Raw genomic sequence first — 21,186 nt, 5'->3', positions numbered from 1 at the left:
AGCCTACAGGCGTCAATGGATGTGGATATGGAGGGGCATGTGTTCAGTACACCATTGTCCCGGCCGTATGACAGTTTACGAGACCGGAGCCGCTACTTCTCAATCAAGGAGCTCCTCAGTTTGCCTCACAAGGGCTGAATGCACCCAGCTTGCCAACAGCGCTCGGCGGACCGGATGGTCACCCATCCAAGTGCTAACCAAGCCGGACAGCGCTACACTTCTGTGATCTGACGGGAATACACAAATTTGTTAATGAAATCTTATCGCTGAATACACTGTTAACTGTGTTTCGTTCAGCAACTACACTCACAGCCACATTGTCGTATTTAAGTTGTGGTCCGGTAAAGCTACTTGAGTTGACAAAAGACTTCCTGTTTAATTAAGATATCCATTCACTGTATGGCATTATGATGACACACCAGTTGTATTAGTGTAGTGCGAATTAATAATGTTTCTTGCTAGGTTGTTGATCAAAATAGACACAAATATTTGAGAAATTGTCAACAATATAGTCCACCTGTTATCGAGAACCGCCTGAAGATGTGCAGGTCATTTTTAGATCCCACGCGAAACAATACAAAACAAACAAAAACCAACTTTCTTGGTGGATAATCGACAAGGGGCGACAAAGATAAACACATGAGGGTGCCAGATTAGAAGACGTGCGGTAGGTATGTTTCCCAACCAAGTTTCTAGGTGCTGTTTTCCAGGTCACATTTGTTACTCTGCGATTGCAAGGCATCTCATTTGTTGGCAACAAGTGTCAGCTACGAAGGACACTTCTCTGTGAATCAGTTCGTAACACAAAACACCTTCTTTGTGCCACTAGATGTCTAGATGTATATCAATAACACTACATTTCATGGACGTATATAGGCCATCGTTTGAGATAATGTTTGTTATAGCCCACCCACCATTTTCTCCTTATGAAGTTAACATACAGTACTTCAAATCGCCAACAGGCAGCACTGATTTAGGTTTATAGAGACCTCCTTAATTATATTATGGAAAATGGCAGGATCAATCCTTTGAAAGGGCACAGACGACTTCCTTCCCCATCCTTACCAGTTCATAATTCTGCTTCGCGTCTAATCTGGTTTTCGACCATATGTTGTACCGTAATCCTCCTTCCTTCCTTTCAGCCTCATCATGACTACTGAAGACAAGTGTCACACCAAGGTTAACTGGTCGTCACACTTGCCAATTATCGGATACACTGGCATTGACCATAGTATTAATTCGCAGAAACGTTCTTCATCAGCGCCTATTTGTCTTCCTGAAAGTGGTGATTTATGTCAAACCGTTGTATTTGAAACGATACAACTTGACTTTCTCGATAGCACTCACTGCATACAGGACACAGGTGTTTCGAATTGTCTCCACTGCTTTCACCCTCTTATTAAACATAAACGGAACAGAATGTCTGTTTTAGACTCCATTTTTAATGAATTAACGACGCTCCTCATAACATCAAAAATGAGAAACGTTCAAATTGTCATGGCACGAACTATACTACAAACTTGAAAAAAATAGACTACATGCCGTATACAAATCGCCTCGGAGCATGCTGAAACATAGTATTATACTCTACATAGCGTTACATAATGTTATACTTGCTAATTCGAGTGCAGAAAGTCTGCTGTAGATCATAGCCTGTATGTCCAATGCGTCCCGATCACTTGGGCGCATGCCGGTCTCTATCAAACGGATGGTAGCTGTAACTGGTCTTACCATGACAGAGGGCCTGGAGCCCGTTCACAAACGTGTTTTCATAACATTTTTCTATTGCTGGGTCTGACCTTCTGTAAGACTGATGCTCATAGTAGATGGACAGAATACGACTTAAAAAAGAAAGGAAAATGATGGGTTTGATATCATGGCTTTGGGTTCGCACTGTATGACACTGACTACTAGACCACGAGTATGTTATTCACAACAGCTCAAGTGGAAGTCGAAGCTTCTCGTACTGTGTGCTGCGTATTACATTATGATAAAAATATGATGCTAACACTTGTGAAATTCAGTGTTTGGTTGGACTCAGGCTAGTTTGTAATGGCTAATGTATGGTTTTTAACAGCCACAAACGTTCCCTCTTTACCTCCAGTAACGGCTAAGTAAAGACCGCAGGACTGTGCCTTGGATCCAAACCAAGATTAAAGACGTCCATTCGGTACTGACTGCAATAGATTTGGATTAGTTATGGCTGTCAGAGGCGGAAGTCGCTGTTTGCAGAAACTCTGTCTCTAGTAAGCTTTCTTACACTAGTAATGTTATTTTAGTTCCGGTCGAAGTGGCCGAGCGGTTCTAGGCGCTTCAGTCTGGAACAGCGCGACCGCTGCGGTTGCAGGTTCGAATCCTGCCTCGGATATGGATGTGTGTGATGTCCTTAGGTTGGTTACGTCTAGGTAGTTGTAAATTCTAGGGGACTGATGACCTCAGATGTTAAGCCCCATAGTGCTCAGAGCCATATTTTTTGTGTGTTATTTTAATTCACGAACCAATCCTCTTATAAAGTCATAGGACTTACCTTTCTTATTTCAAGTGACACTGAGATTTTGAAATTATTGGCACTGGACTAGGACTCGAGCTGCGATTGCAATATTTCTCTGGATTTGAACCCTTCGAGGTGATACTGTCCCATTATTTAGTTGTTTCCTCACGATGACTCCAGGTGTCTACAAACGGCACGTTGTTAACTGCTAGTGAGAAGGAAGTTGATAGTTGACACATCTGTGTGGTGTCAACAACGATGATATGTGTGGGGTTGCACTCCCATGCATCACAGAACTATTCGTCGCGTTACCAATAGCCGAACATGCGCACATCTCGCTACTGTGAAGAAACAATAACTATTTCATGTATATTTGTAGCTATAAGAGTAGTAGTGAAATGTGCCCTGTCAGGCAAAAATAATTTGTATCGTCGCTTCAGGTTTCAATATCACGCTATTGGTGGACATATTTAAAATCTGACATTTTATTGTGCATCATATAGGTACTGGATTCTACTCCTCGTCCATCAGCACAACTTTACTTCACGGCGTTTCACACTTGGGCGTTGCACTTTATTACATACCTTTCGTGGTTACTTCTCAGGTGCAATATAAGCTTCAAGTTGTTCCCGTTGCGGTGCCAAATGTATCGTTATTTATTACCAGGTTCGAACATTCGACCTTGTAAACTGATACTACTGAACACTTCGATGTTTTACGTCTCTTTATGCCTAGTCAAGTCTCCATCAGACACTTTGTTTGGTTCAAATTCGGATCACTAACAACAACTCATCATATCATTTAATGAGTGTGATAAGACTTCTGAAGTGTCACTGACTATAATGAAGCTTAATTTACAAATGTTATGGACTGTTTCATCTCTAATCACATGTTTTCTAATACTGTTTAAGTCGATAAATTAATCAGTCCCTCTCTTTCCTGGGAAATCGCTCCAGCCCTCCCCTCCCATCTCTGTTTCCCCTCCGCTCCTCCATCTGGAGCCGGCCGCGGTGGTCTCGCGGTTCTAGGCGCGCAGTCCGGAACCGTGCGACCGCTACGGTCGCAGGTTCGAATCCTGCCTCGGGCATGGATGTGTGTGGTGTCCTTAGGTTAGTTAGGTTTAAGTAGTTCTAAGTTCTAGGGGACTAATGACCACAGCAGTTGAGTCCCATAGTGCTCAGAGCCACCCTCCATCTGGAAACTGGCGGGAAAAGGACTTAGTCTGTGCTGGAGAGGAGGGATCTCATGACAGGAAATTCAGTTACATAGCAAAGGATTTACTGTTTATTTGTAATATTCAGTTTGCAGGGGCTAGATCTCCGTTGCTCATCATTCTCTGCTGTATTGGATGATGCAGGTCTTGTAAAATATATCAAAAAGAAGCAATTAAATAGATCGCTTTTGCCCATTGTGTAAGGAATACTGTCACAGAATTGATGACAACATAACGCGCCCCGATTGCTCCGCTGGGCTGCACCATGCGCCGGTGTCCCAAGAGACCGCACGACACTCGCCCAGGTCACGCGACCACTGTCAGCCGGGTCGGCTCATGCGGCGTGCAGACCGGAAGTCGTGCTAATCCCCAAGCAAAGCTTCACGCCGTGGTAACCCTTTGATACTGATAAGTGTACCCTTTGTCTAAGGTGGTGTTCTTTGCAGTCTACTGGCTCCAGCACCTGTACAATCTGCTCCCAAACACACACCTTCCATACCAGGTCATTGGAAGCAGCTGCTCAATATGATCGCCCTGCTGTGCAGATACTGTGTGAATTAGTTCCCAATACTATCGGCAGAGGCCACTTTGACAGCAACTCTCCAACCTCTCCTCACTCCAGTTCCGTCCTCTCTTCCCCTTCAGTCCTCGGTTACCACTAGTCAGACAAAAGATGGAAACGAGCGTATGGCGTCATTGGACGGGAGACTTCTGTCGGGGCAGGTCCATCCGCCTTGGTGCACGTCTTATTACATTCGACGCCACATTGGGCGACCTGCGCGCCAGATGGTGATGAAATGATGATGAACACAACACAACACCCAGCCCCTGAGCGGAGAAAATGTCCGACCCAGCCGGGAATCGAACCCGATCCCGTAGGACTGCAATCCGTCACGTTGACCACCCAGCTATCGGGGCAGACAAACAAAGAATCAGGTGGCGCAACTCTTTGATCTCGATACCTGGGGAATTCCTCTCGAAAAATATGCTCTCTCTCTCTCTCTCTCTCTCTCTCTCTCTCTCTGACTCTCTCTCTCTTTCCCTCGCTCTCTCTCTCTTTCTCTTTCTGTCTCTCTCTCAGGTTGCTATTTCATGCCCAACGAGCGTTTATATATGTGCCACACTAACCATTCCTTTGTCCCGAACAAGGTGGTGGATAGCCTTAAATCCCCAGCAGTACATGTCTCGGAAATATTCCCTCACTCTGTCAGATTAATTAATTAATTAAATCTATACTCTTTGTATGAGGGCAGTTTTTCCTTGCATCCTAGTGATGGATACTATGGATACTAAGACTGGTATGTATGCTGGTATTCGATCCCACAACTCCCTGGTTTTCAAACCCTTGCTGATTTTTTTTCCTCTTTGCGTCCTGTTGGCGCGTAATGGTACAGTTAGATCGTTTGTCAGGAGGTCCATCACGTTGAAGATGTCTGAGAATTTCAAATTTCAGCTCATTTGCGTGTTATGTTCTTAATCAATATGTGGATGGGTTTGATTGATGTTTGTGCTCTCAGTACCACTATTAGAAACAATAAATTGGCCGATTGGGATTTTGACATCTTGATTGGAAGCAGTATTGTATAAAATGATATCTGGAATTCAAAATTTCTGCACGAATGTATACCACCATGGTTTTGGGCTTACCCACTTCTACAGGACTCCTAAGTGTATTAAAAAAAACTGTACAATTTCTAAATCTGTTCTTTCAACTTCGATAGGATGAAGAAGGAGGAGGAAAGGGTGTACCGTGTGATAGGATAGTAACAACAACAATAACCGTTAGTGGTCTGAGGCGGCTTGTCACGACTCGCGTGGCTCCATCTGTCGGAGGATCGGGTCCTCCCTAGGGCATGAGTGTGTGTGTGTGTGTGTGTGTTGTCCTTAGCTTAAGTTAGTTTAATTGGTGTGTAAGCCTAGGGACCGATGGTCTCAGCAGTTTAGTCCCATAGACCCTTAGCACAAATTTCAAAATTTCAGTAACCATTACAAGACAGAGTGTACTGCAGTTTATTGGGAAGCACTAAACCACAATTCTAGTAGTTGTCATGGCTAGATGTCTGAGATCGCTGAAAATACTTGTACATACAACCAACACCCCCCCCTCCCCCCCCCCCATATGTCCACACACAGTGTGCCTGTCGCCTCGTGCAATGCCATTGCCGATGCTCAGAGGTCAGTGAAAATTGCCATCATGACCGCAGTTGTGGATGTGCATGTATGCCGGATTACACCACCTCAGACATGGAGGGCATCCAGTGCCAACACTGGGCAGCGATCGATATTGATTCGCTCAATTTTCTACAGAGAATACATGAAACACACGCGACAGCCCCATACATAGTGAGTATTAGTTCACTATTCAGCTGTCCAGAGAGCGTCGCGAGGGCCGCTGCTAGAGCTTGCCCCCCCTGCTGCAGACAAGAACCGACTGGCCTGCTGGTCGGCACTCTACGACCTCTGGTTCTTTCAGTTTATCCAGGTCCCATCTCTTTAAATTCCCACCTTTTTGCAGTTTCTTCAGTTTAATTTACAGTTCATAACCAATAAGTTATTGTCATAGTTCACATCTGCCCCTGGATATGTCTTACAATTTGAAACCTGGTTCCTAAATCTCCGTCTTAGCATTATATAATCTATCTGAAATCTTCTAGTGTCCCCAGGCCTCTTCCATCTATGCAACCTTCTTTCGTGATTCTTAAACCAAGTGTTAGCTATGATTAAGTTGTGCTCCGCGCAGAATCCTATCAGGCGGCTTCCTCTTTCATTCCTTACTCTCAGTCGATATTAACCTTCTACTTTTCCTTCTCTTCCTTTCCCTACTATCAAATTCCAGTCTTCTGTGAATATTACATTTTTATTTCTCTTAACTATCTGAATAATTTCTTTAATCGTACCATACATTTCTTCAATCTCTTCATCATCTGCAGAGCTAGTTGGCATATAAACGTTTACTACTGTGGTAAGCGTGGGCTTCGTGTCTATTTTGGCTATAATAATGCGTTCTCTACCCTGTTCATAGTAGCTTACCCACGCTCCTGTGTTTTTATTCATTATTAAACCTACTCCTGCATTACCCGTATTTGGTTTTTTATTGATAACCTTCTATTCACGTGACCAGAAGTCTTGTTCCTCCTGACACGGAATTTCACTAATTCCCACTACATCTAACTTTAACCTATCCATTTCCCTTTTTAAATTTTCTAACCTACCTGCCCGATTAAGGGATCTGACATTCAATGCTCCGATCAGTAGAACGCCAGTTTTCTTTCTCCTGATAACGACGTCCTCCTGAGTAGTCCCCACCCGGAGATCCGAATGGGGGACTATTTTACCTCTGGAATATTTTACCCAAGAGGAGGCCATCATCATTTAACCATACAATAAAGTTGCATGCCCTCAGGAAAAATTACGGCTTTCAGCTGCTCGCTGTACCAGCACAACAAGGCCGTTATGTTTAATGTTACAAGACCAGATCAGGCAATCATCCAGACTGTTGCTCCTGCAACTACTGAAAAGGCTGCTGCCCCTGTTGAGGAACCACATATTTGTCTGGCCTCTCAACAGATACCCCTCCATTGTGGTTGCACCTACGGTACGGCTATCTGTATCGCTGAGGCACGCAAGCCTCCCCACCAACGGCAATGTTCATGTTTCTTGTCAATACCTAGTGCAAATGCGCTTTTTCTGTGGTCGGACAGTATAGTATTGTGTAGCACTGTACTCGATTGCATCCAGTCAAATGTGGTTCAAATGGTTCTGAGAACTATGGGACTTAACATCTGAGGTCATCAGTTCCCTAGAACTTAGAACTACTTAAACCTAACTAACCTAAGGACATCACACACTTCCATGCCCGAGGCAGAATTCGAACCTGTAACCGTAACGGTCGCGCGGTTCCAGACTGAAGTGCCTAGAACCGTTCGGTCACAACGGCCGACTGCATCCAGTCACTTCCAACCACGTATTGTACAGTTGCAGAGCATTTACTTTGTTTTCTGTGTGTCTGTGTTTGTGCATGTGTCGTGGATAGCTCCCATGACCGAGACCTTTCGCTGGTTGATCCACCTTTGGAGACAGAACACATCTCCCTGGAATGCATGGTTGATCCACCTTCGAACCGTATCCTGGACGTAGCATAATGCGGATGCGTCTTTGAACATCACTCTGGATATGATGCACAGCGAACCACCTTCAAACCCTATCCCAGACGTGCCATATTGAGGATCTGCATCTGAACATTGCGCTGGATATAATACATGGTGGGTCCACACTTGAACACTAACTCAGGTCTACTCTGTGTCATGCGAGCCATCCGTGACATATGCACAGACACAGACATGTGGAAGACAGAGCAGATGCACTGTAGCTGTAGAATACAGTCCTGCCGCATTAACTCAGCTACCCTTGTTTTTCCATGGGGCGCAAAAGATGGTAGATATAGCAGTCTCCGATTTACGTTCAGTTCTGATTTAAATTGGATCGATCACATGGACAAAGCTACTGAGAAGGCATGGAAAAGACTGAGGAACAGTTACAAGATGTAGGATGCTGCCTAAAACCATGCTAGAGTTATGCTGCATGGGGACCTTAGCTAGTAGGTTCGGAAAGGTGACTCGTTTCAAGATATGAGAGTGCCATGAATGTGATCACCAGTGGTTGTAATAATTGAAAGACTCTCCATAGTATCCAATGCAGATATGTGGTCGAATTGAGAGGCTTGATTCCAAATCACATACAGCATTTCCACCAGAAAGCGTAACGCTATGGATCTCAAAAGCCAGCTTATTGGTCACAGGATTTTGTACATTTATGACTCCAAGCTAGCATCCTCACACAGCATTCCATCTGCTGTATATCTACTGTATGTGATCATTCACAATCAACCATCATCCTCCCAGCCTAAAACCCCGAGAATATGTCCCAGAACCTCTGTTACAGTGTCTACATGCTATTGAGAAAGAATGAGTTACAAATATTGTTTGTCAGTGTGTGAGATATGTAGCAGTGGCATGAGGGGGTTCCAAATGTCGGCTTCATGCCATGTTCATTAGTTGAACGTGTTTCTAAATTCGGTGATAAATGCGATGTTATTAGAAACTTACACTGCTGGCGATGTGCATCCGCACTTTCACTCTGTTAATACACACCCAACGATCAGTATCTTTATTGAATGTCATGGTATTTGTGTGGCAGATCACTTCATTTGGAAGCAATATCTTACCTCTATTTATAAAGGATATATAGTTTTTAACTCGGTTATCGTTAGCGATACCTGCATGTGCCTGTGGAACCAAGACCGCCTTTGATGCAGCGTGTCATCAAAATGGTCGTTGCGATTGTGATTTTAATAGCTGGTCGCTTATAAGACGATTATGTCTCCCGTACTATCATCCACCGGTACCACTCGCAAGGATGACAAATGTTGCATGTCCATCGACCGCGAATTTTCACTCAATATTCTTTGGTGCCACAAGTATTCAATTATTGGCAAAGTGTTTTACTTAGTGGAGGACGTGTGGTAAATTCCTGTGATCAGCAGGTTTATAAAGTACATTTTGAGATGTAAAGTTACTGTGGCCAGTGTTCTGACATGTGCAAACAAAATGATTACGTCTGGTCTTAGGGAGGTATGGATCTGACGTTGAAAACAGCAATTTCAGTGAATCAATAGCCTAACCAGGGGACGAAATCTTTTATGTCGAAAACAATAACCAGGCATAAGGAGGATAAACATATTGATATTTCAGATTCGTCCCTGAGGCACAGCCATCAGGAGCAGGTATTTCTCATACTTCGCTCATTATGGATTCCGGAAACAGCGATCGGCTGAGACCCAACTCGCTTTATTTGTTCATGAGACCCAGAAAATATTAGATACAGGCTCCCAGGTAGATGCCATTTTCCTTGACTTCCGGAAGGCGTTCGATACAGTTCCGCACTGTCGCCTGATAAACAAAGTAAGAGCCTACGGAATATCAGACCAGCTGTGTGGCTAGATTGAAGAGATTTTAACAAACTGAACACAGCGTGTTGTTCTCAATGGAGAGACGTCTACAGACGTTAAAGTAACCTCTGGCGTGCCACAGGGGAGTGTTATGGGACCATCGCTTTTCACAATATATGTGAATGACCTCGTAGATACTGTCGGAAGTTCCATGCGGCTTTTCGCGGATGATGTTGTAGTATACAGTGAAGTTGCAGCATTAGAAAATTGCACCGAAATGCAGGAAGATCTGCAGCGGATAGGCACTTGGTACAGGGAGTGGCAACTGACCCTTAACATAGACAAATGCAATGTATTCCGAATACATAGAAAGAAGGATCCTTTATTGTATGATTATATGATAGCGGAACAAACACTGGTAGCAGTTACTTCTGTAAAATATCTGGGAGTATGCGTACGGAACAATTTGAAGTGGAATGATCATATAAAATTAATTGTTGGTAAGTCGGTTGCCAAGTTGAGATTCATTGGGAGAGTCCTTAGAAAATGTAGTCCATCAACAAATGAGGTGGCTTACAAAACACTCGTTCGACCTATAGTTGAGTATTGCTCATCAGTCTGGGATCCGTACCAGGTCGGGTTGACGGAGGAGATAGAGAACATCCAAAGAAGAGCGACGCGTTTCGTCACAGGATTATTTGATAAGCGTGATATCGTTACGGAGATGTTTAGCAAACTCAAGTAGCAGACTCTGCAAGAGAGGTGCTCTGCATAGTGGTGTAGCTTGCTGTCCAGGTTTCAAGAGGGTGCGTTTCTTGATGAGGTATCGAATATATTGCTTCCCCCTACTTATACCCCCCGAGGAGATCACGAATGTAAAATTAGAGAGATTCGAGCGCGCACAGAGGCTTTCCGGCAGTCGTTCTTCCCGCGAACCATACGCGAGTGGAACAGAAAAGGGAGGTAATGACGGCACGTGAAGTGCCCTTCGCCACACCCCGTTGGGTGGCTTACGGAGTATAAATGTAGATGTAGATGTAGATTGCATGTCACCAGATTGGCGCTACGACCTTAATGTTTAATTGTAATTACACTGATAAATATGTGATTGGTTTCCGAGGACAGCTCTGCCTGGAGTCCAGGCGTGTGACAGAGGTAACCGGTAGCCGTAAAGAATGGGCATTTCTGGCTTAAGGCTCTTACGAGCTGTGGGTACAAAGAAAAGTTCCAGCTGTCCGGCTAGTTGGTTCTTGCCCGCAGCTGCGGGCGCGAGTTTCCTCGGCGGCGCTCTCTCGGTAGCTCAATAGGAAACCAATCCTCAGTATACACATTGTTCTGTGTTCTCCATGGAAGACTGAGCGATTCAATGTCGATCACTGCCAAATGTTGGCACTGTAGGTATTGACAACATCTGAATTACTACCACTCCAATCATCTCCAGATGCCCTCCACGGCCGGGGTAGTGCACTCGGGCATAGACACATGTCCATGACTGTGGCTGCAGTCAAGGCGGCAATTTCCTCTGACCTCTGAGCGCTGGCACTGGCGGTGTACAAGGGGATGGGTGCGATGCAGATGGGCGCTGGGACATGCGTATGTGGCATGTGTGAGTGTTTCCACGATCTCCAACAGCTAGTCATGATGGCTACTGTTACGGATTGGATCATGACTTAAGTGTGTCGTGTTTAGTGCTTCTCAATACATCGCAGTGGACTCTGTCTTTCAGCAGTATTTGATGTTGTCTCTATATAATCACACAGTAGGCCCTTCCTCCTCCTCCTTCCGAATGTAGTGGACAGAACCAATTCAAGAATTCTGTAGTGCTTTGAAAACCCAATCACAATGTCAGATTCCCAATTGATCAGTTTATTGTTTCCAATAGTGGTACTGAGAGCACACACATATATCCAACCCCTCTGCAGAGTGTTAAAGCACATAGCATGCAACTGAACTGAGATTTGAAATTATCAGCTACCTCCAACATAAAGTACTTCCTACCAAACGACCTAACTGTGCCCATATCCACCAATAGGAGGAAAGAGGGTAAACATTCAAAAGGGTTTGCAAACTGGGCAGTTGTGAGTTCGAATCCTGGCAAATGAACCAGTCCTATTATCCACCTATAGGATACAAAGAAAAAATTGGCTGCACACAATCGATTTGGTTAATTAGTCAATCTCATAGAGTGGGGGGATATTTCCAAGACATCCACAACTTAAGTTTACCAGTTATCCACTACTTTGTTCGGGACGAAGGTTGTGTTAATGTGGCATGCAGCAGATGCTACCTACTTCTTCTCGAATGTCTTTGTTTATCTGCTACAGCTTTCCATGGAAGTGGGGATGCACTGACTGCCAATGCCAGGTCTGCATGAGTGTGGAGGGCGGCAGGGGAGGGGTGGAAGGGAGGAGGGTGGGTGGGACATCTTGGTATGTATGTTTTTGCATATATTGGTTCACACTAATAGGAAGCAACCACTTGAGAGAATGGGAGGGAGAGAAAAGTGTATGCTGCACAGTCCAGCTGGTGATATGGGAGCCAGCAGCTGTTGCTGGGCCTGAGTGGGTATAGTGTAGTCTCTTGGACACTGGTGCATGGTGCAGCCCGACAAAGTGGTAGGGCTGCAGTTGTATAATGCCCCAAGGTTGATGTGAAAGATTTTTAATATTGTACTTACATGTGGTGAGTTGTGTTGATGTCACTTTCAAGGCAGTATTCCTTGTGCAATCAGAAAAATAGTGATCTGTTTAATTACTTATTTCAATGTATTTTACAATGATGAGCAATAGAAACCCAACCTCTGCAGATCACATTTTATAAATAAGCAATATATTCTGTGCTACGTAATTGAATTTTGTATAGTGAGATCCTTCCTCTTCAGCACAGGCCCACCAATTTCCAGATATGCAAAGGGAAGTGGGAAGTGGTAGGGAATGGGAGGCCTGGGGGGTTTAGCAGAGGGGGGAGGGTTAATTAAATGACCAATTTGATGAATTAGTCAATTACTTTTATATCAGGAGTGTGCTTGTATTGTTGAGAGGGTTTTCCAGAGGGGCTGCGGAGGTAGAGTGGGTGGAGAGGGGAGAAGTTTCCTCAGGAGGACAGATTATCCCCTGGGGGTCGTAAATCAACCGCCAGGGGGTCATAAATCACTTAGCAGAACAATAGGTTAAGGGGAGTGGGTCATAAATCAGTCAAGTTTGCCATTGAATGTTTGCAACCCGCACTAACAAAGTGTAGTGATAATCCCGTTGCCCCACTAGTAAGGTACTCCTAGTTTCATGATCTGTCTCCTTTAATGAGCCATTTTTTTTAATCTAACTTCTGTGGCATGGGAAGTCTCGAATAATGGGTAACACCAGACACGAAACCAGCAGATAACTGCTGCCGACAGACTACAGGAAATTACTCAGATGGATGATCTGCATCTGGGTAGCAGAAAGCAGTCTGTGGAGCTCTGTTAATAATAAATATTTGGAATTCTAAATTCATGTACCATCTGTGGGTACCAATCAAGAAATCATAGTTACAGGTTTGATCTCAGAGGAGTCCATTCTAAGGAATCACCACAGTTATGTCAGTGGGCTTGTCAGAAAAGGGTAGAGGAGACGACAGAGGTTCAAGGAGTACCTGTTCCCCTTCATGTGGGCAACTGCCCCTAAAAGTGGAAGAATCAGCAATGACTGGTGACATGAAAATGCATAAGTCATAGGAAACCACGGCATTAGATACATGAAGTCTGGGCAGATGACGTGTTGCCTGGAAATGAAAATGTCTCATGATTGCTCTAATGTAAAAAGATTCTGGACTAATCCCCAATTTTGATCCCAGGGAGGAAACTTCCAAAGAGTAGGTCATCGTAAAGAAAGAGATCTAAAAATGAACAAAAGAGTGATGTACAAGTCTGTGGAATATCAGATGTGTGAATATGGCAGGGAGTCTAGAAAATTTGAAATGGTAACTGTGGAGACTGAGTCTAAAAGTAGGAGGGGCCATTGAAATGGAATGCTTAGAAGATAAAGATTTCTCATCAGATAAATATATGATTTATTATGAACAGGAATGTAGGGCAAAGAACGAGCTACTGCGAACAAGTTGTTGGTAGGATTATTCTCATCGGAATCGAGTATAATTCTGTTATACACGCCAATGTCACAAGCAGAAAGTAATGAGATAGGGAGATTATGGAATGGACGATTCGGTATGTGAAGAGGGATGAAAATCTAATAACCATGGTCAATTGGAGCGCTATGCTTGGGGGAGGATTAGAAAATAGAGTTATGTGAAAAAATGGGCTCAACAATAGGAATAACAAGAGAAAAAAAACTCCCGAGTTATGCAGTCAGAGTTGGTCAGAAAGTACAAGAGGCGGAGGCATACCTGAGAGAGGCCTGGAGATGGAGAAGACAGTTGAATTACATCATGACGAGTCAGAGATTCCAAACTCAGATATTCGGTTGTAGAATATGCCCAGGAGCAGATTACCATTTAGTGATGAAGAGCAGGCTGAAGTACACGCAAATCGCAGGAAAGGCATCGTATAAGGAAGTGAAGTAACGAAATTCTGAGGGATGGTATGTGGATTCAAAGTTCTCTGAGGTTATAGATACTGCGATACTGAACACCACAGTAGGTAGTTCAGTAGAGTGGGAGTGGACACCAGTAAGAAGGGCAATCACAAAAGTTAGACAGATAGGTAGAGGTATGAGAAAGGTAACTGTGAAGAAGTTTCGGGTTGAACAAGAAATATATTAAATGACTGATGAACGAGTGAAGGAAATATAAAAATGTTCAGAGGAAGAAATAAATAGAGCAATTTAAGTCACTTACTAGTGAAAATTCTGGGAAGTGGAAGAAAGTTTCAAATACATTTTAAGGTATTTACACACAAATATGCTTGCATTAAAAGTGCAAAAGGAATTCCTTTGTTAAATGCGGAGGCGAGAACGGAAAGTTTGGACAGAGTATAGTGAGGACTCTATAAATAGGAAGAACTGTCTGCTGACGTGATATATATATAAACAGAAGTCACTCTGGCGGACACTGGGCATCCAGGGTTACATTCAGAGTTTGACAGAGCATTCGAGTTGCCAGCAAGAATAGCACGCAGAAGAATGGAAAAGAAATTGAAGACCTATGACATGTTGCTCAGTTTGGCTTTAAGAAAAGGGAAGACCCCAGAGAGGTAATTCTGATATGCTTGACAACAAAAGAAAACTTAAGAAATATGAAGACACATTCATAGGATTTTTCAAGAAAGAGTTTGGCAGTATAAAGAGAAGAGAGACGTTTGAAATCTTTCGACAAACAGGTATACGCTGTAGAGATGATGGTGGTGGTTAGTGTTTAACGTCCCGTCGACAACGAGGTCATTAGAGACGGAGCGCAAGCTTGGGTTAGGGAAGGATTGGGAAGGAAATCGGCCGTGCCCTTTCAAAGGAACCATCCCGGCATTTGCCTGAAACGATTTAGGGAAATCACGGAAAACCTAAATCAGGATGGCCGGAGACGGGATTGAACCGTCGTCCTTCCGAATGCGAGTCCAGTGTGCTAACCACTGCACCACCTCGCTCGGTCCCACTGCAGAGAAATATAGATAGTACACAATATATAAGAACCAAGAAGGGATCAATGAGAATGGAAGACCAAAAGAGAAGTGCTCTGATTAAAAAGGGTACCTGAAAAGGATGCATTCTTTTTCCTCTATGCCCAAACTGTACCTCAAAGAAGCACTGAAGCGTGCGCTGTATGAAGGATAGGTAGCTGTAACAGAAGCGATATTACATGCAAAAAAGAAGAAGTAACTGAGAACCAGAAAGTGTCCTTTGAACTCAATGTGGAGAGTATCAAATGTGAACATAAATAGTACACCATTCCAAAACTAAGAGCATGCAAGAAAATTTTGCGTGTTAACAGAATCATGGGTAAATGTAGCTTCATGAGGAACAATGGAGAACTTTCCACATATTATCATTTTGGGTTTTAGAAACAATTTGTCCTCTGAGCTTTACTGTCTGGGGAAAAAAATGAAAAACATAAAAGGGGAAGAGGAAATAAATTGAAATTTCACAGGTCGAGAAGTGCTATTTCAGCGATTACAGAATAATCAAATTTACAAAGAAATTGGCAGTATAAGCCCATTGACTGTATGACATTTAACCACTTTGATGTGGATGTATGCTTTGATTGGGAAGGGTGTCAAGAGCAATTGTATCCTCTGCTGAGGAAACTGGCCTACAGCTGTTGTAGCTGGTTCTATATATCCTGGATATTGGCACTGCAACAGAGTAGAAGTCCAAACTGGTCCCAAACACTACATGTTTATTGGGGACAGATCTAAGGAACTTGCTGGCCACGAGAGTACCCCAACATCATACGGGCTGTTCGTTGGGACATGTTCTGTGTGTGTATCACCATTACCCTAATGAAAACTGCATGATGATACTGTCACATGAGAGTAACACGTGAGGATGCAGGATGTCCATGATGTACTGTTGTGCAATCAGAGTTCCCTGAGCCACTAGCAGCCATGACAATAAGTCATACCCAATGGCTCTCCGCACCACTGTGCTTCTCTAAAACATTCGAAGAATGAGATTTCTCCCCAGGTCCAGACCATACTTCCCTGTGATGGCTATCCACAGCAGCACAGAATCACAATTTATTGATGCCATCCATCAGTAGTTCCATATTTCTCAGCCATGACACCACTTCAAATGCAACCATTTATGCTACGATCTTAACAACAACCTATGAATGGGAAATTGATAGTGTAGCCCGTCTGCTGTTAGTATCTGTTAATGGTGTGGTATGACACAGAGTGTTGCTGGGTGTCCATTACTTGTTCTCGAATGGTAGGCTCAGATGTGCGATTATTATGTTTTCATGTACAGGACGGTACAATGCAATTAATTACAAGGTAAAAATCTACAATACGACACAATATCTACAATATATACATTAGACTTTGTATATGTCAAAATGATTTTGTGGCCCAAACCTCAGCAGTCTTGATTGCTGGGACATCTGCTTAAACCAGGCCCTCCAGTGTGCAGGCTTCAGGCAGACCAGAAGGTGTTCACCACCTTGAAGTTCTCGGAATTTTCATGTTGCATCTCCTGTAATGTAGCCCCATCACTTAAAGTTATGTTTTCACTGCATCACTCCAGTTCACATCCTTTCAAAGTTTTCCAGGTGTGGTAGGATAGTTAGAAACTAACAAGGGGTTCTTCCTTTAGGTTTTGTTTGTTATTTCCAGTTGCCCTATTTCACCGCAGTTCCATTTGGCGAGCAGAAGGTGGTGATGTAATAGCTTCAATTGGTTGGAGAAAGCTCTTTCTCGACTTCAGGCTGGGACATAATGGTTCGCTTCCAATCATGGAATGCCTGGAAGACTTTCCTTTTTCTTCTTCTCATCCTCTTTCGCTGTTCTTCATCTGACATCCGCGGGTGCCATGACTACAAGACGGTAGATTTTGTCAACTGCAGTTGGTTGTAGGCAACCAGTTATAATGCAGCCTGTCTCGTTAAGAATGGTGGTAACATACATAGTCTGCTGCAGAAAAACATAGAGCTACCACAGACGTTTGTAGAATGCAGAACATTTGGTTGAGCCCCCCCACCCATGTGCTGTTAATGAACTTGCATATAATTTTGTTTCTGCTGCAGACTTTGAGCTTCGTTTTCTCGCAGTAAACCTTGAAATTAAGTGTGCGGTCGAGCTTTACTCCAAAGTACGTATGGTGTCCAAGTGTTGTAGTTGCTTTCCCCTCCAAGTTATTTACACTTTTCTCCTGGCGTGTCTGTTCCTCAACTGAAACGCACAGACCTTTGGTTTGGATCGGTTAAGCTCTTGGTGATTATTGTATTCTGCCAGATCTTCAAGGGCTCTAGTCAGTTTCACTTCTATCTCCCTGAACTTTATTCCTTGGGCTGCAGCTGCTGTGTTTTCGGCATATATGAACGATCATGTGTCTGTTCCGACAGGTTGGTCATTGGTGTAGGTATTGTACGACATCGATACTAACACACTGCCTTGAGGAAAACCATTTTTGTGGATTCTCCCTCGGTTTTTTTTTTTTTTTTTTTTTTTTTTTTTTTTTTTTTTTGGGCATGCTGACAAAAAAACCGCATGTTTCGTAGAAGGGTTTGGATGACCTGCTTTAATCTGTAGTCCTTGGGTGATTGTATAAATCTTCCTTGAGAGTTTGTCCTGATTTACTGTGTCATGCACCGCTGTTAGGTCCATGAATGCCACATATGTAGTCTGTCCTCTCTCCTATTTATTCACAGTATTCTGCGTTAGGTTGATGATATGGCCACAGCATGATTTTCCTGGGCGAATCCTGCCTGTTGTTTGATAATGGTGTGGTCTGCATATACAGCTATGTGGTTCAGAATCATTCTATACAACAGTTTGTATAGGTGACAGAGAAACGAGACAATGATTTGCTTAGTACACAATATGACAGTTCTGTCTTGTGGTGGTCAACCAGAACCTTGATGGCGAGTATGCATGCCCTTATTTTCCAAGTGGTCTGACATCCGTCCATGGCCACATCTGAATGCCCCAGAAATCTGCATACTGCACGATTTCACTAGCCACTCAAATTGAGACCCACAATGAGGCCAGTTCAAACTTAGTCAGTTGCTGATACCTCCGAATCATATGAGCATGCGCCCTCTCCATGTCATTCACAATGATCACTCAACATCTGTTGCTGTTGATGGTCCTTACATACCATACCATGTGTCGTAACAATGCTAGACACAAATGGCACTGATGAAAACTAGTTGCCATACAGCAACTCTTATAATTTACGTATCCATATATCCGCCAGAGGTGTGTATGTATATGAAGTCACACAAAAATCTGTTCATGGCTTTTGGATGCTCAATGCTTTTTGTTCAGCAGTGTATTTGGGAGGAAATATGGTGATTACAGACTACTAAATTATACTGTCCCTGAGACAGTGTCCACAGTTCTCATTTCTCATAAAATATCTGACTTTTGTGAAGAAGTAATATCGTATATTACAGCAGTTAATTTTTTCTTCAGTATTATTATGAAATCATGGTGAAAAGTACCGCCTCCGATTTTTTTTTTATTTTGTTCTCAATATTGTTTGAGGTGTTACATGTCATGCACATTACTCAGTCGAATTTTTTGCTCTGCTGATGCAAAGTGCAACCCTCTGCCACCACAGGGCTCCGAAATGTATTGTGTAACATGGCGGTGTGTAACATAACTATGCCATTGTGTGAGAAACAACGCGCTGCAGTCGAGTTTTTAACCGCAGAAAACTTCTGCACATGGAGCAAACTCTCCTTCAACATGGTAATGCCGGATACTACACAAGCGCTGCAACGTCTAGAACAGTCTCGATGCCTTGGATTCATTGTCACTGATCATTCTCCATAAAATCCCGACTTCGCCTCATCAGTTTTTCGTCTGTTTTCAGAACTTAAAGAACACCTTTAAGTCGGGATTTTATGGAGAATGATCAGTGGCAATTCTTCATTTTAATAGTAATGAAGCAGTGCAAACAGAGATGAAGTTGTGACTCTGTCAACAAAGTCAAACGTTCTACAGTGACGGTATCAACAAACTAATCTTCCATTGGGAGCAATGTATTCCCCACCAGGATGACTGCCGGTCGAAGTGGCCGAGCGGTTCTAGGCGCTTCAGTCTGGAACCGCGCGACCGCTACGGTTGCAGGTTCGAGTCCTGCCTCAGGCATGGATGTGTGTGATGTCCTTAGGTTAGTTAGGTTTACGTAATTCTGGGTTCTAGGGGACTGAAGACCTCAGATGTTAAGTTCCATAGTGCTCAGAGCCATTTGAACGATTTTGAACCAGGATGACTATGTTGACAGATAAGTAATTAGACAAGAAAGATAAAGATGTAGATCGTTAATAACGTTTGTTTCATTTAAAAATCTTTGAGAGTTCTCACATTAAAAAATTGGGAGCATTGCTTTTCAGCACACCCTCCTACACTGAAAGATTGATGATCATTAAAATGAAACTTCCTGACAAATTAAAACTGTGTGCCGGACTGAGACTCGAACTCGGGACCTTTGGCTTTCGCGGGCAAGTGCTCTACCATCTGAGCTACCCAAGCGCGACTCGCAACCCGTCCCCACAGCGGCAATTCTGCCAGTACCTGTGGGGAATGGTCATGAGTCGTGCTTGGGTAGCTCAGATGGTAGAGCACTTGCCCACGAAGGACAAAGGTCCCGAGTACGAGTCTCGGTCCGGCACACAGTTTTAATCTGCCAGGAAGTTTTATATCAGCGCACACTCCGCTGCATAGTGAAATTCTCATTCTGGATCATTAAAATAGTTACACAATGAAGCAATATGTAACAAACGTCAAATTAGCGTGAAGTCTTTGTATATGCAAAATGTTGATTTAGCATTTTAGTGCAACCACATGAAGTAGGTAGGAGTAACAGCTTCTACTTTCTGTATGTGAAGTAAGAAAACACAGCAGGTTTCTCATTCAGGAATCACATTTGTATGCTTTTTGTTTGTGAGAAGTTCTTGTTGGATGAAAGGGAGAAACATCTACCAGCATATGTCACAATTCGATTGACATGGTTGAGACCTTTCAAAGCCGAGTTATTGTTCCATGCTATTTCTGCTCACATTAATTGGGTTCACCCAACTGTGATGAGAATGCGAAATCAATAGGCTATGTAGGGCCATATTCAATGCCTTTCAGGATTTCAGTTGCCAGAATTTCCAAGAGGACTGAGGTAGTGTTCATTTGGCTGTGCAGGGTCTTTTAGCCATTTCACATACTCTGAGTTAAGAAATGGATTTGTTTGCAGCAAGAGAAGGAACCACACTAAAACTGGAGTGACATCTGGAGCATGATGAACAGTCAACTGGAGATAATTGTTGTGGCTTCAGACAATGGGGCAGCAGACAAGGCATGCCCAATAGTGGTGCTCAGTGACAGCTCAGGGCGCAGAAGTGGCTCCATGACATCTTTTCAGTGAATCCTAGTTCTACATGCAGTATCATGATGGATCTATTTATGTATGGAAACTTTAGGTATAATTAATGTTGCTAGATTAATTGCATGTGTCAATGTCACAGGGGTTCAGCACGTGCCATGATGGTATAGAATGCCATTGGATACACAACACAATCACTTGTGTTCCATGTAGCCAGTAATCTGAGTAGCAGGCGTTATACATCTGACATGAAAAACCATGGGCTGTACTGTACCTTTGAGGCATCTGTGATGTTATCTTTGAACAAAATGATATTTTTCCAATGCTATCCTGACCTAAATCACTACACATAAGATTTAACTCTTGCGTTGGCCATCATGGTCTCCAAATTTATCATCCATTGAAAACAGCTGTACTTCACATCCTACATAGCTCGAAATCACCTAAAAATTTAGTCAAGTGCTATACTTTATTGTTCAATAATTAAAAATTAGTTACTTGATATCTTTCTCATTTTGCAGTATTTATTATTTGATATCCTTCCTGATTTTGCAATGTTAATGGCTGGAAG

At 43.2% G+C, this 21,186-nt stretch overlaps 1 protein-coding gene across 1 annotated transcript in view; it reads left to right on the top strand.

The window, feature by feature from the left end:
• The window catches only part of LOC126355638 (serine/threonine-protein kinase S6KL), a 782,652-nt gene that overhangs the window by 741,698 nt on the left and 19,768 nt on the right, over positions 1-21,186 (top strand). The gene's annotated exons all lie outside the window — the stretch shown is intronic.

Source organism: Schistocerca gregaria, chromosome 1 (genome assembly GCF_023897955.1).
Source record: "Schistocerca gregaria isolate iqSchGreg1 chromosome 1, iqSchGreg1.2, whole genome shotgun sequence".
In the NCBI taxonomy this organism is placed as follows: domain Eukaryota; kingdom Metazoa; phylum Arthropoda; class Insecta; order Orthoptera; family Acrididae; genus Schistocerca; species Schistocerca gregaria.
This window is presented reverse-complemented; position numbering and strand designations above follow the sequence as displayed.